The sequence below is a fragment of the Vombatus ursinus genome, unplaced genomic scaffold, assembly GCF_900497805.2.
Source record: "Vombatus ursinus unplaced genomic scaffold, bare-nosed wombat genome assembly UNPS02014910.1, whole genome shotgun sequence".
In the NCBI taxonomy this organism is placed as follows: Eukaryota; Metazoa; Chordata; class Mammalia; order Diprotodontia; family Vombatidae; genus Vombatus; species Vombatus ursinus.
In genome coordinates, this window is record NW_020954688.1 from 375,305 (window position 1) to 390,876 (window position 15,572).

The 15,572-nt window shown below is 35.7% G+C and overlaps 1 pseudogene; it reads right to left on the reverse strand.

Moving 5' to 3' along the window:
* Positions 1 to 6,418: 6,418 nt before the first annotated feature.
* LOC114029174 lies at positions 6,419 to 8,393 on the reverse strand (annotated as a pseudogene).
* Positions 8,394 to 15,572: the final 7,179 nt, after the last annotated feature.

The following is a 15,572-nucleotide window of genomic DNA, read 5'->3' on the forward strand; positions in this document are numbered from 1 at the left end:
ACACAGAAACACTCCATCAGGCCTCAGCACATGCCAGAAATCACACTAGGACCCCAGCTCAGAACCAGGTAAGTTTCCAAAATCTGATAGCCTCCAGTAGTGCCAGCCAACCCCGACCCCATCCTGCAGTCCAGCACCAGACATGAGGGTCCCCCATGGGCTTCAGGGCAACATCAGTGCAGCACCAAATAAACAGCCAGGGCCTGCAGCCACTAGCCTAAGAATCCATAAACAGTGCCCCTTCCAACCTAGGAGCAGAGCTCAAATTTGAAAGAAAAGAAAAAGGCAAAAAAAAAAAGGATGAGCAGAAAACAACAACAAAAAAAGAATTTGACCAGAAAGTTATTTTGGTGACAAGGAAAATCAAAACATAAACTCAGAAGAAGACAATAATGCAAAACACCTATGGGTAAAACCCCAAAGAAAAATGGGAAGTGGTCTCAAGATTTCATGGAAGAGCTCAAAAAGAAGTTTAAAAATCATGTAACAGAGATAAAAGAAAAACTGGGAAAAGAAATGAGAGTGATTCAAGAGAATTATTTTTAAGAAGTCAACAGCTTGGGAAACTGCTTAAAAAGTAGAATTAGCCAAATGGGAAACAATACCTTAAAAGTTAGAAATGAGCAAGTAGAAGCTAATGACTATGAGACATCATGAATCAATCAAACAAATTCAAAAGAATGAAAAAAAATGGAAGAAAATATAAAATACCTTATGGGAAAAACAACTGACCTATAAAATAGATCCAGGAGAAATAATATCAGAATCATTGGACTACTTGAAAACCATAATCGAAAGGAGGACCTGGACAGCATCTTTCAAGAAATTATTAAGAAAAACTGCCCTGGTGTCCTGGAACCAGAGGGAAAAATAGGTATTGAAAGAATCCACCAATCACTTCAGAAAAGAGATCCCAAAATAAAAACCCCAAGTAACATTATAGCCAAATTTCAGAACTATCACGTCAAGGAAAAATACTACAAGTGGCCAGAAAGAAACAATGCAAATATTGGGGAGCCACAATCAGGATCACACAGGACCTGGCAGCTGCAACCTCAAAGGATTGGAGTTCATAAAACATGATATTCCAGAGGGCAAAGGAGCTAGGACTACAATGAAGCAACTTACACGGCAAAATTAAGCACAATACTTCAAGGGGAAAAAAATGGTCACTCAATGAAATAGAAGGATTTCAAGCCTTCATAAGGAGAAGACCAGAACTAAACCAAATATTTGACCTCCAATATCAAAACCCAAGAGAAGCATAAACAGGTAAAAAGTGAAAAGAAAACATAACGGATTCAGCACAGCTAAACCATTTACATCTCTACATGGGAAGATGACCCTCGTAACTCTTAAAATTTTTATCACCAACAGTATAACTAGAAGGAAGGGCAAGGGTATATAAAGTGAATTTGAAAGAATGATATAAAAAAATTAAGGGATAAGAAAGAGGAGTGCAAAGAGTGCAGAAGGAAGGGAGAGGTAGAATGGTGTAAATTATCTCACATGAAGAGGCAAGAAAGACAGTGGAGGGGAAGATGGGAGGGTGAGCAATGGGCCTTGTTTTGAACCTTCCTCTCATCAATATTGGCTCAAAGAGGGAATAATATACACAATCAGTTGAATATAGAAATCTATCTTACCCAACAGGGAAGTAGGAGGGGAAGAGATTAAGTAAAGAGGGACTGAAATAAGGGAGGGAAGATCAGAGGAAGTGGTAGACAGAAGCAAAACACTGGTGAGGTGGGAAAGGGTGAAAGGAGAGAGAGGACAAACAGAAGGAAGAATAGGATGGAGGGAAATGCACAAGTGGTAATTATTACTGTGAATGTGAATTGGATGAACTCTCCCATAAAATGGAAGCAGATAGTAGAGTAAATCATAAAACAAAATCCTCCAATATGTTGCTTACAAGAAACACACTTGAAGCAGAGTAAGGGTAAGATAATCTTCACACCCGGGTCCAATCTAAATAATTAGAAAAATGATTACAGAGAATTCATGATTAAACATTCTCTCTACCTCCTGACAGAGAGATGATGGACTTAGAGATCATATTGACATTTTTTAATATGATGAATTCAGGAACTTATTTTGCTTGACTATACACAGTTGTAACAGTTTTTGTTTGTTTGTTTGGATGGGTGGGTGGGTAGGTTTTTTTGCTCAGTTGCAGGAAGTGGAGGTAGAAGGGAGAGAAGGCAGATTTTAGTTAATTGGAAAAATAAATTTAATTTAAAGTAAATAATTAGATGTTAAATACTCATGCCTGGGGGCATATCAAGGTAAAAAAATAATGACATTACCAACTTATTCTACAAATTTAGTACTATATTAATCAGAGTAACAAATACTTTATAAAAGTAGACAAAATAGCAAAATTCATTTGGAAGAAAACAGGAATATTGTGGAATATAATTTTTAAAAGGTAGACAGGAGATGAGTTTGGCACCAGATTTCAAATTATTCTGTAGAAAAGTAAATATCAAAATTATCAGGTACTGAATAATAGAAAAGTGGAATAGATTTAATATCAATGGAATATTAAAAAATTCATAGTAATCTACTGTTTGAGCTTAATAACACAAAATATGAGGAAAGATATTATTTAGTTATCAAGAATTATTAGGAAACTGGTAAGTTGGCAAAAATTAAATTTAGATTAGCATCAATGATGTAAATGGCATCTGTTTTATTTAAAGTAGTCAAGAAAGCTATCTTTGGGATTTGGTTAGGAAAGACCTGACTTCCTGATTTCCCCATAAGAGAACAGTACTTAGTTTTAGAAATCTGAATCAATTTCTTATATATCTTGGAAATGAAATATGATTTTTATTAGAAAAATTTGTGGCAAAGATATTTCCCAGTTATCTGTTCAGTCATTTCAGTCGCATCCAACTCTTTTTGATCCCATGTGGGTTTTTTTTTAGTCTTCTGTATATTTATTGTTTTACAGCACAATGCCCAACACAGATCATCATAACTTGCAAATAGTCAGCTGTGCAAAACAGTATATATAGTGCTTAAATACAAATGGGAAATGTGATTTTTAAAAAAAAAATAGATACTTAAGTACAAATTCATGGTCCTACAAAAGAGCATTTAAACAAGATGGTCTAAGTTGATCTGCCTTCTTGGACCCATAGTGACTGTTATTTCCCCAAAAACCAATAGAATCAATATACTGAATCATCATCAGTTCCACTGTGTGAATAACAGGTCACAATAAATGAGTCCCTTTTTTCTTTTTTTATTAATTTACTTATTTTTGGTTTTCAATATTCACTTCCACAAGATTTTGAGTTCCAAATTTTCTCCCCATCTCACCCCTCCCCCCACCCCAAGACAGCATGCATTCTGATTATCCTTTCCCCTAATCTGCCCTCTCTTCTATCACCCCCCCTTTCTCTTATCAGATTCCCCTTCTATTTTCCTGTAGGTCAGGATAGATTTCTATACCCCATTGCCTAGATATCTTATTTCCCAGTTGTATTTGAAAGCAATTTTTGACATTTGTTTTTAAAACTTTTCTCCCTTCCTTCCTTCTGTCCCCCTCCATTGAGAAGGCAAGCAACTTTATACAGGTTATACATATGTATTCATGCAACACACTTCCATAGTAGTCATGTTGTGAAAAACTAACTATATTTCCCTTCATCCTATCCCACCCCCATTTATTCTATTCTCTCTTTTGACCCTGTCCCTCCTCAGAAGTATTTGCTTCTGATTACCCCCTCTCTGAATCTGCCCTCCCTTTTATCATCCCCCCACTCTCTTATTCCCTTCCCCCCTATTTTCCTGTAAGGTAAGATAGCTTTTCCATATCCAGTTGAGTGTGTGTTATTCCCTCCTTAAGCCAAATCCTATGAGAATAAGATTCACTCATTCCCTCTCACCTTACCCCACTTCCCCTCCACTGTAAAAGCCTGTTCTTGTCTGTTTTATGTGAGATGATTTACCCCATTCTACCTCTCCCTTGCTCCTTCTCCCAGTATAATCCTCTCTCACCCCTTAATTTTATTTTTAGATGTCACCCCTTCATCTTCAACTCACCCTGTGCCGACTATCTATCTATCTATGTATCTATCTATGTATCTATCTATGTATCTATCTATGTATCTATCTATGTATCTATCTATGTATCTATCTATCTATCTATCTATCCATCTTTTTATCTACATACGTTTTTTCCCTCCAACTACCCTAACACTGACAAAGGTCATATGAGTTACAAATATCATCTTTCCATGTAGAAATGTAAACAGTTCAACCTTAGTAAGTCCCTTATGATTTCTCTTTCCTCTTTACCTTTTCATGCTTCTTTTGAGTCTTGTGTTTGAAAGTCAAATTTTCTATTCAGCTCTGGTCTTTTCATCAAGAATGCTTGAAAGTCCTCTATTTCACTGAATTTACATTTTTCCCCCTGAAAGAATTATACTCATTTTTGCTGAGTAGGTGATTCTTGGTTGTAATCCTATCTCCTTTGACCTCCAGAATATCATATTCCAAACCCTGCAGTCCCTTATTGTAGAAGCTGCAAAATCCTGTGTTATTCTGATTGTGTTTCCACAATACTTGAATTGTTTCTTTCTGGCTGCTTGCAATCAATATTTTCTCCTTGACCTGGGAATTCTGGAATTTGGCTATAATATTCCTAGGAGTTTTCCTTTGGGGACCTCTTTCAGGAAGTGATCGGTGGATTCTTTCAATTTCTATTTTGCCCTCTAGTTCTAGAATATCAGGGCAGTTTTCCTTGATGATTTCTTGAAAGATGATGTCTAGGCTCTTTTTTTTATCATGGCTTTCAGATAGTCCAATAATTTTTCAATTCTCTCTCCTGGATCTATTTTCCAGGTCAGTTGTTTTTCCAATGAGATATTTCATATTGTCTTCTATTTTTTTCATTCTTTTGATTTTATTTTACAATTTCTTGATTTCTCATAAAGTCATCAGCTTCTATTTGCTCCATTCTAGTTTTTAAGGAAGTATTTTCTTCAGTGAGCTTTTGGATTTCCTTTTCCATTTGGCCAATTCTGCTTTTTAAGGCATTCTTCTCCTCATTGGTTTTTTGGACCTCTTTTTCCATTTGGGTAAGTATATTTTTTAAGGTGTTATTTTCTTCAGAAATTTTTTTTGGGTCTCCTTCAGTAAGCTGTTGACTTGTTTTTCATGATTTTCTTGCATCACTCTCATTTCTCTTCCCAGTTTTTCCTCTACTTTTACTTGCTTCTCAAAATCCTTTTTGAGCTCTTCCATGGCCTGGGACTGATTCATATTTTTCTTGGAGGCTTTGGATGTAGGAGCTTTGACTTTGTTGTCTTCTTCTGGTTGTAGGTTTGGATCTTCTTTGTCACTAAAGAAAGATTCTATGGTATGACTTTTTTTGTGCTGTTTGCTCATATTCCCACCCAATTACTTGAGTTTTAAAGTCTTTGTTAAGGTAGGGGTCTGCTTCCAATACAGAGAATGTGCTGTCCCAAGCTTCAGGGGTTTTGTGCAGCTATATTCAGAGATACTTCTAGGAACCTGTAAATTTTCAGTTCTTCCAAGGTTGTACAATCAAAGGTGAGGTGTTTATTCCTTTCCTGGCCTGTGCTCTGGTCTAAGAGTGACCACAAGCACTCTTTTTTGCTTTGGAACTGTGAGGAGGATTCCCTCTTCACTGCCACTACAAGCTCCATCCTCCTCACCCTAGCACTGCCACCCAGAACTGCGACCCATATCTAAGTATGGGCAAAGCAAGAGAATCCTGCCTCAGCACCAGCAAAGAGATCCCTGCAATCCTCCCCTGATCATCCACTCAATTCCTCCTTCATCTGTGGGCCAAGAGCTTTGGAAGTAGCTGCCACCCCATGTCTGCACCAGGACTGGGGCTGGAACTGAGCTTCTCTCTCACGGTGGTCAGACAGACCTTTCCTACTGACCTTCTAAGTTGTGTTTGGGGTTTGTGGGTTAAGAAGTCTGGAAACCCCCACAGCTGTCTGTGATTCAGTCCCCTGAGGCCTGCTCCAGGTTCAATGAGACCTGGTCTTTGCCTACAGGGCCCACGCTGAACTGTGCTCCTCTCCCAGCCTGGCACAATAGACCTTTCCAATCAACAATTCAGGCTGTCTTGGGCTGGAAATTTGTTTCACTCTGTCTTTTTTGTGGGTTCTGCTGCTCTAGAATTTGTTCAGAGCCTTTTTTTAGACAGGTATTTGGAGGGGTTTGGGGGAGAGCTCAAGTAAGTCACTGCTTTTACTCTGCCCCTGAATCCCTTTTTCTAAGAGCTTTTCCTGGCTGCCGTACAAACATGATCTGGCCTGGATAAAAAGACAATAGGAATTTCTTGAAAGTCAGTGGTCCAAAATGCTAAATATGGTTAAGTATTCCACATGATCTATATTCACTGGTTCTTTTTTCAGTTAGGATATACTTAGATTACTTTCTTCAATTCATCATACAGGACAAGCACAAAAGCTCTACCCATGCCTCTAAGAACATTGGACCAGGCACCCTTGAAGAAAGCTTTGCCACCCTCATCTTTAGCAATCTTCCTCCAGCAGTCAATTGTCTCAGTGCATATGATATCAGCAGCTTTGTGCCCAGACTGCATCATCATTTGCCACCTTACTGTATCAAAGGGATAGGAGACCACACCTGTTACAGCAGTCACTGTTTGCACAATAATACAACTTATCACAGTGTGTGTATTGTTTGGATCTGGGAGCATACCTTTTGCTGTATCATAGACTCCAAAGTAAGCTGCCCTATAGATAATGATACCCTGCACTAAGACAATAAAACCTTGGTATAAGCCACAAATTCCATTAGACTTGGTGATTTTCACCAAGCAGTCTACCAGGACTTTGAATTCTCTCTCAGTGCCAGATTTTCCAACATCAGCAGCCAAGTGGGTTCATAATTCAAGGGTTAGACAAAGCAGGGAGAAGTGGCTCTGGCTGTACCACCAGAGGCAAGCTTAGATCAAGAGGCTGGGTTTTTGTTTTTGTGTTTTGTTTTGTTTTGTTTTTGGCAAAGATACTACAGTGATTTGCCATTTCTTTCTCCAGCTCATTTTACAGAGGAGGAAATAAGGGAAACAGGGTTAAGTCACTTGTCCATGGTCACATAGCTAGTAAGTGTCTGAGGCCAGATTTGAACTCGGGAAGATTAGTCTTCCTGACTCCAGGCCTGGCACTCTATGTACTATGCCATGTAGCTGCCCTTGGATATGAATAGGCGAGAGATAATGAAGAGTTAAAGATGATACCTAGGTTGTGAGCCTAGAGGACTAGAAGAATGGTGGTGCTCTTGACAGTAATAAAAATGTTTGGAACAGGGGAGATTGGTGACAGGTTGAGGGGGAGAAAAAATGAGTTCAATTTTGGACATGTTGATTTTAACAAGGTATCTAATAGGCGATTGGAGTCATGAGAATGGAGATTTGAGAGTCATCATCACAGAGATGATAATTGAATCTATAGCAAACTGTTGGCAAAAGATGAAGATTGGGGATAAGAGAGGACAGCTCAGGTTAGAGCCCTGTGGTACATCCATAGTTAGTGGGTATGGCCTAAATTAAAACCCAGAAAAGGAGACTGAGAAGAGGCTAGATAGGTGGGAGAAGAGCTTAGAGAAAGTAGTGTTTGAAAATCTAGAGAGAAGAGAGTCTCAGGGGGAAAAAAGTGATCAACAGTGTCAAAGGCTGCAGAGACGTCAAGAAGGCTAAGGATTGAGCAAAAGACCATTGGATTTGGCAAAAAAGATATCTCTGGAAAGAGAACTTTCAGGTGAATGAAGTTGTAAGCCAGATGGCAGAAAGTTAAGAAATGAGAGGAGAAGAAGCAGAGGCTCTTATCATAAATCTTCTTCTCGAGGAGTTTAGTCACAAATGGCAGAAGATATATGGAATGATCTAGTAAGGATTTTTTGAGAATGAGGGAGACATGGACATGTTTTAGGCAATAAGGAATCAGTCAGTATACAGGTAGAGATTGAAGATAAGTGAGAGAAGATGGAGCCAAGGTGAAGTGAAATGAACAATTTTGGAGAGCTCTCTCAGCCCACTCTTCTAAATAATTTTAAAAACCATGTCAAACTGAATTCTGCATGAGATAACAAACAAAAAGTCACAGTGAATAATTTTTTTCAGTCCAATGTAGCTTAGGAGGACAGAAAAAGATATCCATGGACACTAGCATGAAAGCTCGCCCAGGGTGGATGGAATATGGGTAGATGGTTGTTGGTCTTGGAATTGGCAGTGTCAGCAGCAGCAGTCATGGGAACCCTGGGAGCATACAACACTCAGGGTCAGAAAGGAGACTGAATACCTGGCCAAAGAGATTCCAGGAGGACTCCTCTGTTAGTACTGAGTACAGGGCCCAGCACCAGGCAGCACCATTGCCCATAACCCTGTTCTAGGTCATAGTTTTAAGGAGAAGAGGAGTGGGTGAGGTCCCAAGGGAGCAGTGGCCCTGACTGGGTATAGGTTGTAGTTCCAGGATGGAAAAAAGGGGTTGTAGTTGCAAGACAGTGAGGATCCTACTGGGTAAGGACCAGAGCACAGACCTGGAGGGCATGAGTATGAATTTATTATGATGGGATGATCTCAAAAAAAGAATGGAAGAGTGAGAAACAGGGATGTGGAAGAAGCAGGAAGGGAGAGAAAGATTGGGGTAAATAATCTTACATAAAACAGGCATGCAAGGAAGAGTTTTAACAATGGAGGTAAAAATTGGGGAGGGAGGAAACAGGCAATACTTGAACCTCACTCTCATCTGAACCAGTTCAAATTGGGGAAAATATACATACACACAGTTGCATATGGAAATTCATCTTATTCAACTGGGAAGTAGGAAGGGAAGAGACTAAGACAAAGAGAGGAGGGTGATAAGGGGGAGAAAGTGGTCCAAAGGAAAACAGACTTTTGAGGAAAGGGAAGGATAAATAGAAGAGAACAAGATGGAGAAAAATACACAGTTAGTAATAACTGTGAATGCAAATGCTATGAACTCAGTCATAAAATAGATAGCAGAATGAAATAGAAACCAGATTCCAACAATATGGTGTTTATAAGACACGCACTTGAAATGAAAGATGCACGCAAGGTTAAAAAAAAGGGGGTGGAGCTGGAGCAGAATCTATCATGCTTCATCTGAAACAAAAAAGGCAGGTGTAGCAATAATAATATCAGGTGAAACAAAAGCAAAAATAGAACTAATTAAAAGACATGATCAGGAAAATTACACCTTACTAAAAGGTATCACAGACAATGAATTAATAACAATACTGAACACGTGCAACAAGCAGAAAAGCATTCATATTCTTTAAGGAGAAGTTAATTGAGTTACAGAAAATAGATGGTAGAACTATAATAGTAGGAGACCTCAATTTATCCCTGTCAGACCCAGAAAAATCTAACTATAAAATAAACAAGAAAGAAATGTAAGGAGAGGAATAAAATTTTAGAAAATGCAGATATGATAAGCATCAAGAACATGTTGAATGGGAATAGAAAGAAGAATACCTTTTTCTCAGCTATACCTGGCACCTTCACAAAAATTGACCATGCATCAGGGAATATAAACCTCACAAACAAATGCAAAAAAGCAGAAATATTAAATTTACTCTTTTTGGATCATAAATTAAAATTATTTTCAATAATGGATCTTTGAAATACAAATTATAAATCAATTAGAAATTAAACAATCCAAATTCAAAGAATGAGTGGGCCAAAAAACAAGTCATAGAAATAATAAATAATTTCATTAAAGAGAATGACAACAATGAGACAACATACAAAATTTGTGGGATGCAGTCAAACCAGTACTTAGAGGAAAATTTATATCAGAAAGAGCAGGTCATCAAATTGGGCATGAAATTAAAAAAAACTAAAAAAGAACAAATTTAAAATCCTCAATTAAACCATCAATTAGAATTTTAAAAATCAAAAGATAAATTAGTAAAATTAAAAGTAAAGAAAAAACTATTGAACTAATAAATAAAATTAGGAGCTGTTTTTATGGGAAAAAAACAATAAAACCAATAAAATAGATAAACCATTAGTTATTAGTTAAAGAAAATTAGAAAACTAAATTAATAGTATCAAATATGAAAAGCATGAATGCACTGCCAATTAGATGAAATTAAAGCAATTATTAGGAGATATTTTGTCAAATGATATGCCAATAAAACCAATGATCTAAATGAAATGACTGAATACTTATAAAAATTAAATTGTCTAGGTTAAGAGAAGAGGAAAAAAAAGAATACTTAAATAACATTATTTTAGAAAAAGAAATTGAATCAACAATACCTCCAGGACTACATAGATTTACAAGTGAATTCTACCAAATAATTAAAGAATAACTAATTCTATGGTTTTGATACTTAAACTGCAGAGAAAAACTACAAGAAGCTATAGACCAATAAATATATTTCCCTAATGAATACTGATGCAAAAATTCTAAATTAAAGCAATATATCACAGAGATTTTACACTATGGCCTGGTAGGATTTATGGAAGGAATGCAGGACTGGTTCAATATAAGGAAAACTAAAAGCATAATTGACTATATCATAACAAAATCAACAAAAATCATGTGATTAGATCAATGGATGCAGATATAGCTTTTGACAAAATATAACACCCATTCCTATATATATGTGTGTGTGTATATATATATATATATGTATGCATATATGTATATGTATATGTATATGTATACCAAACCTAGAAGGCATAAGAATAAATAAATAGTATCTATATAACCAAGAACAAGCATGATTTGTGATGAAGAAAATGAAAACCTTTTCCAATAAGATCAGAGGTGAAGCAAGATTGTCCATTATAACCATTATTATTCAATATTGTATTAAAAATGTTACCCATATCAATAAAACAAGAAAAAGAAATTGAAGGAATCAGAATAGGCAATGAGAAAACAAAGCTATTACTTGCAGCAGATGGCATGATGGTATACTTAGGGAACTCTAGAAAATCAACTAAAAAAACTAGTCAAAACAATGAACTTTAGGATATAAAATAAATATAAACATAATACAAATAAATAAAATAAATACAATAAAAATAAAATTAAAAACTTGCAGGATATAAAATAAACCCATAAAAATCATCAATTTTCTTTATATTATCAACAAAACTCAGCAGGAAAAGATAGAATGAGAAATTTCATTTAAAATAACTGCAGACAGTATAAAATTTAACTTGGGAATCTACTTGTCAAGACACTCAAAGGAATTATATGAACACACAATCTTCACACAAATACAGATCTAAATAATTGGAAAAGTATTAATTGCTCGTGGGTATGCTGAACCAATATAGTAAAAATCACAATACTACATAAAAATTAAACCACCAAAGAATTACTTTATAGAACTGGAAAAAACTAATAACAAAATTCATGTGGAGGAACACTAGGTTAAGAATATCAAGGGAATTAATAAAAAAAATGAAAAAAGGGGGACTAGCAATACTAGATCTTAAACTATAGTACAAAGCAATAATCATCAGAACAATTTGATTCTGGGTAAGAAATAGAATGGTTGATCAATGGAATAGATACGTAGCTTAGTGTTTGATAAACCCAAAGATCCCACCTTGAGGGCAAGAATTCACTATCTGACAAAAAATTCTAGAAAAACTGGAAAATAAATCTGTCAGAAACTAGGCATACACCAACATCTCACTCAAGATAAGGTCAAATGCATACATGATTATCAGCAAATTAGTGGATCAAGAAAGAAATTACCTGTCAGATCTATGGATAGGAGAAGAGTTCAAGAAAAAAAAACAAGAGCGAGGGGTTCAAAGGAGGTAAAATGGACAATATTGATATTAAAAGTTTTTGCATAAGCAAAACTAATGCAGCTAAAATTTGAAGAGAAGCAGGTAAATGGGGAACAAATTTACAGCAAGTTTCTTTGATAAAGGTTTCATTTCTCAAATATATAGAGAACTGAGCCAAATTTATAAAAATGAGAGCCATTCCCCAATTAAGAAATGGTCAAAAAATATTATCAGACAATTTCAGAGGAAGAAATAAAAGCTATCAATAGTCATATAAAAGTATTCTAAAGCACTAATAATTAGAGAAATTCAAATTAAAATAACTCTGAGGTATTACTTCAAACCCATCAGAAAGGTAAAATTGACAAAAAAAAAAGAAGTGTGGCAAAAAAAAGGCTGTGGTGAAATGTGTACATTAATGAATTGTGGGTGGAGTTGTGAACTATTTCAACCAATCTGGAGAATAATTTGGAACTATACCCAAAGGGCTGTGAAACTGCCTTTTACCCAGCAATACTGCTTCTAGGTTTATACTTCAAAGTGATAAAAGAAAAAAAAAAGAGAAGGACCCCTCAGTTAAAAGAATATTTATAGCAACTCTTTTTGTGGTGGCAAAGAATTGGGAAATGGCTCAACCAGTTATGATATGTAATTCTGATGGAATAATTGTGCTGTAAGAAATGATGAAGGAGATAGCTTCAAAAAACCCTGGGAAGACTAATAGGAACTGATGTAAAGTGAATTGAGCAGACCCAGAAGAGCAATCTACACAGTAGCAGCAATATTTTAAGGATAATCAACTGTGAAAGACCTAGTGACTCTAATCAATATAATGAGTCACTATAACCCCAAAGGACTAATGATTAAAAAAAAATACGCTAACCACCTCTAGATAGAGAACTGATAGACTCAGAGTGCAGCTTGGAGTATATTTTTTCTTTATTTTTCTTGCTTTTTTTTGAACATGGCAAACGTGAAAAATGTTTTGCATGACTATATATATAATGTATATACATATGTGACTGTATGTATATGTTATATATGATGTATATAATAATATCATATCATATATCATTTTTTCAATGAATGTGGGAAGGGGAAGCAAAAAAAGAGAATGTGGAACTAAAATTAAAAATAATTTTTAAAAAGAAGATGAAAGCAAGAGTAGATATCTGCTGGAGGAGATGGGGGTGGATGGGGATCACTTGTGCAGCTAGAGGGGTTTGCCTTAACAAGAAGGGCCATCTTTTTGTGTGAGACAAAGGTGAAGGAGATAGTTGCAGAAGACATCTGGATGATATGAGGTGAAGAGGAAAGAAGAGGGAGCTCTTGGTGAATTTTTCAGTAAAACATAAGGTTCTAGTATGCCACCTGCCTCTATATTACATTACCTTAATTTTTTTGAAATATCTGCTTTGTAACTACTTTGAAATTAAGAGCTAGTTGTAACCAAATTCTCCTTCCTGCTATTTTTCCCACACAAATTCCATATATTGTTTCTTTGCTTTTGCACAGGCCTGTAATGTACTCCTTCCTTACTTCCACTTCTTAAAATGTTTAATTTTCTTTAAGTAGGACCTCCTTTGTGCAGCCATTCTTGATTCCTTTAGATGCTAATACCTTCTCCAAAAATTACCTTTCATTTATTTAATATATGTGCTCATGTTGTCTACTCCAGCAGAACATAAAATCCTTGAGCATCTAGATTGCCTAGCACATAGGAGGTACTTTTAAAAATGCTTATCATTGATAAAAATCATGAGTTAAAAAAGAAAAGCAGGCTTAGGGAAAAGAAAAACAATAATTTATTCTTGTATATTCTGAGTTCTAGTCTATGCTCTTCTCATTCTTCAAGGAACTCCTTTCAACTTAAACTCATCAACTCAATATTTACAACCTTCATGATATACCTTTAGTTCCAAATAGGAAAGATTTCTATAGCAACTCTAGTCACCACAGAAATAGGAAGGTATAATCTATTGGGATATCTTCTCTAAACCACTGTCTTTAGACACTAATTATTTTGCTGTCTCCCCATATTCATTGTGTGGTAAATGTGAAATTCCAGGAGTGAATACTTTAAAAAAAATTATGCTCTTAGAGACTTATTAAAATAATAAATAAATGACTAATTTTGCCTTTCTGTGCTTTTGTTTTTCTTAAGTAGTATGTATAATGGTTCCTTGGAAGGTTGTTTATCAATCATCTATAGCTAGTTATTTCTGTTCAATACTGAATTTAATCCCAGATGGTTTAGTAGAGCTTGCCTCATTCTTTTTTGATGTCACTCATTCATGTATTCATTCTGTAAAGTTACTTGGGAAACTTTTTTTGTTCTCTACAACTAACCACATTGAAAACACATGTCCTTGGGCTAAAGGGGGAGTGGGCCAGAGAATATAAATGACTTAGGTTGACCCATCTACTCTACTTAAAAGATAACTCAAAATACATTCCCTTGATCAATCAATCAACAAGCATTTATTAGGTCTGCCATAGAGGTTATCCAGATGGAACCTCTCTTTTATATCTCTGACAGGTGGCCATCCTGTGTCTAATGAAAAATAAATAGACTGTCTTTCCTTTTTGTGGTTGTTTGGACCTGTAATTTCTTTGGTCAGGGGATCTACCAGTAAGGAAGATTCACTACAAATACAGACTAAAAAGTATTACAATTTAGTCTTAAACAGTTGCCTGGGGGTATTAAGAGATTTGCCCAGTATCTCCTGGGCTGCTATATGTATGGGGATTTGAACCCATATTTTCCTGACTCCAAAGCCATCATTGATTCTATCTACCATGCCTCACTGCCTCTCACCTTTTACATAGGAGAATGATTATACTGACCCATTATCAGGTGGATATATTTGAAGATATTTTGATAAAACTTTAATAATGGCACTGGTTTAAGTTGAACAATAATTTCTTGCCCCTCTTGCTATTAATGTTATATATTTGCAAAACTGCTGGTCAAAATTAAAATTGTAGTGCATAATTAGAGTTCAGTTTTTCTGTGTGAAACCAAAATTCATTAATATGGAGATAAAACTTGACCACCCTGATCTCAATAATAAAATATTTCATATTGTATCAGTAAACCACACAGCTACTGAACTCTCCTTTCACTTTTTTGCAATGAAAGTATTTTTATATTATCGACATATCATTTACTTACAGCTTTTCATTCTACAACTGAGATGCTAATTTGATCAAGGTAACATAGGAAGTTTGTCAGAGACAACATTTCAACCCTTGTCTCCTCAATTCACTATTTAATACTCTTTGTATATCACAGTTCCTCCCTAGATAAATCTTCAACTAGACTTGTACCTCAAAGGTTCTATTATATTACCTGTTGAAACTGTTCATTGAAGCAATTAATTTAACCAATATTGATTGAACACGATTTTTTCCATTAAAATGATTAGTTATATGACTGAATTTCCAGAATTGTCATAAAATCATGCAATCATAGTTCTAGAGCTGGAAGGGGTTTCAGAGAATTTGATCATGTTGAAGTTTAAGAATATCAACATTGGGAGAACAATCACCTTCAATATAGCCAACTTCTGAGTGTTGTATTTCTGTTTAATAACTTAATTTTTGTTGGGCAATATCGTCTTTGGGGACCATTGTCTTAATGATATATAGATTTCCTTTGCATCTTTTCAGGGATTATCTGGGGGGAAAGGGTACCTAATGAGAGAGGAGCCAATTCTTCAAGAAATGCTACCTGCTTGAAAAGGAAATTCTAATTCACCCCACCCCCTTTCAG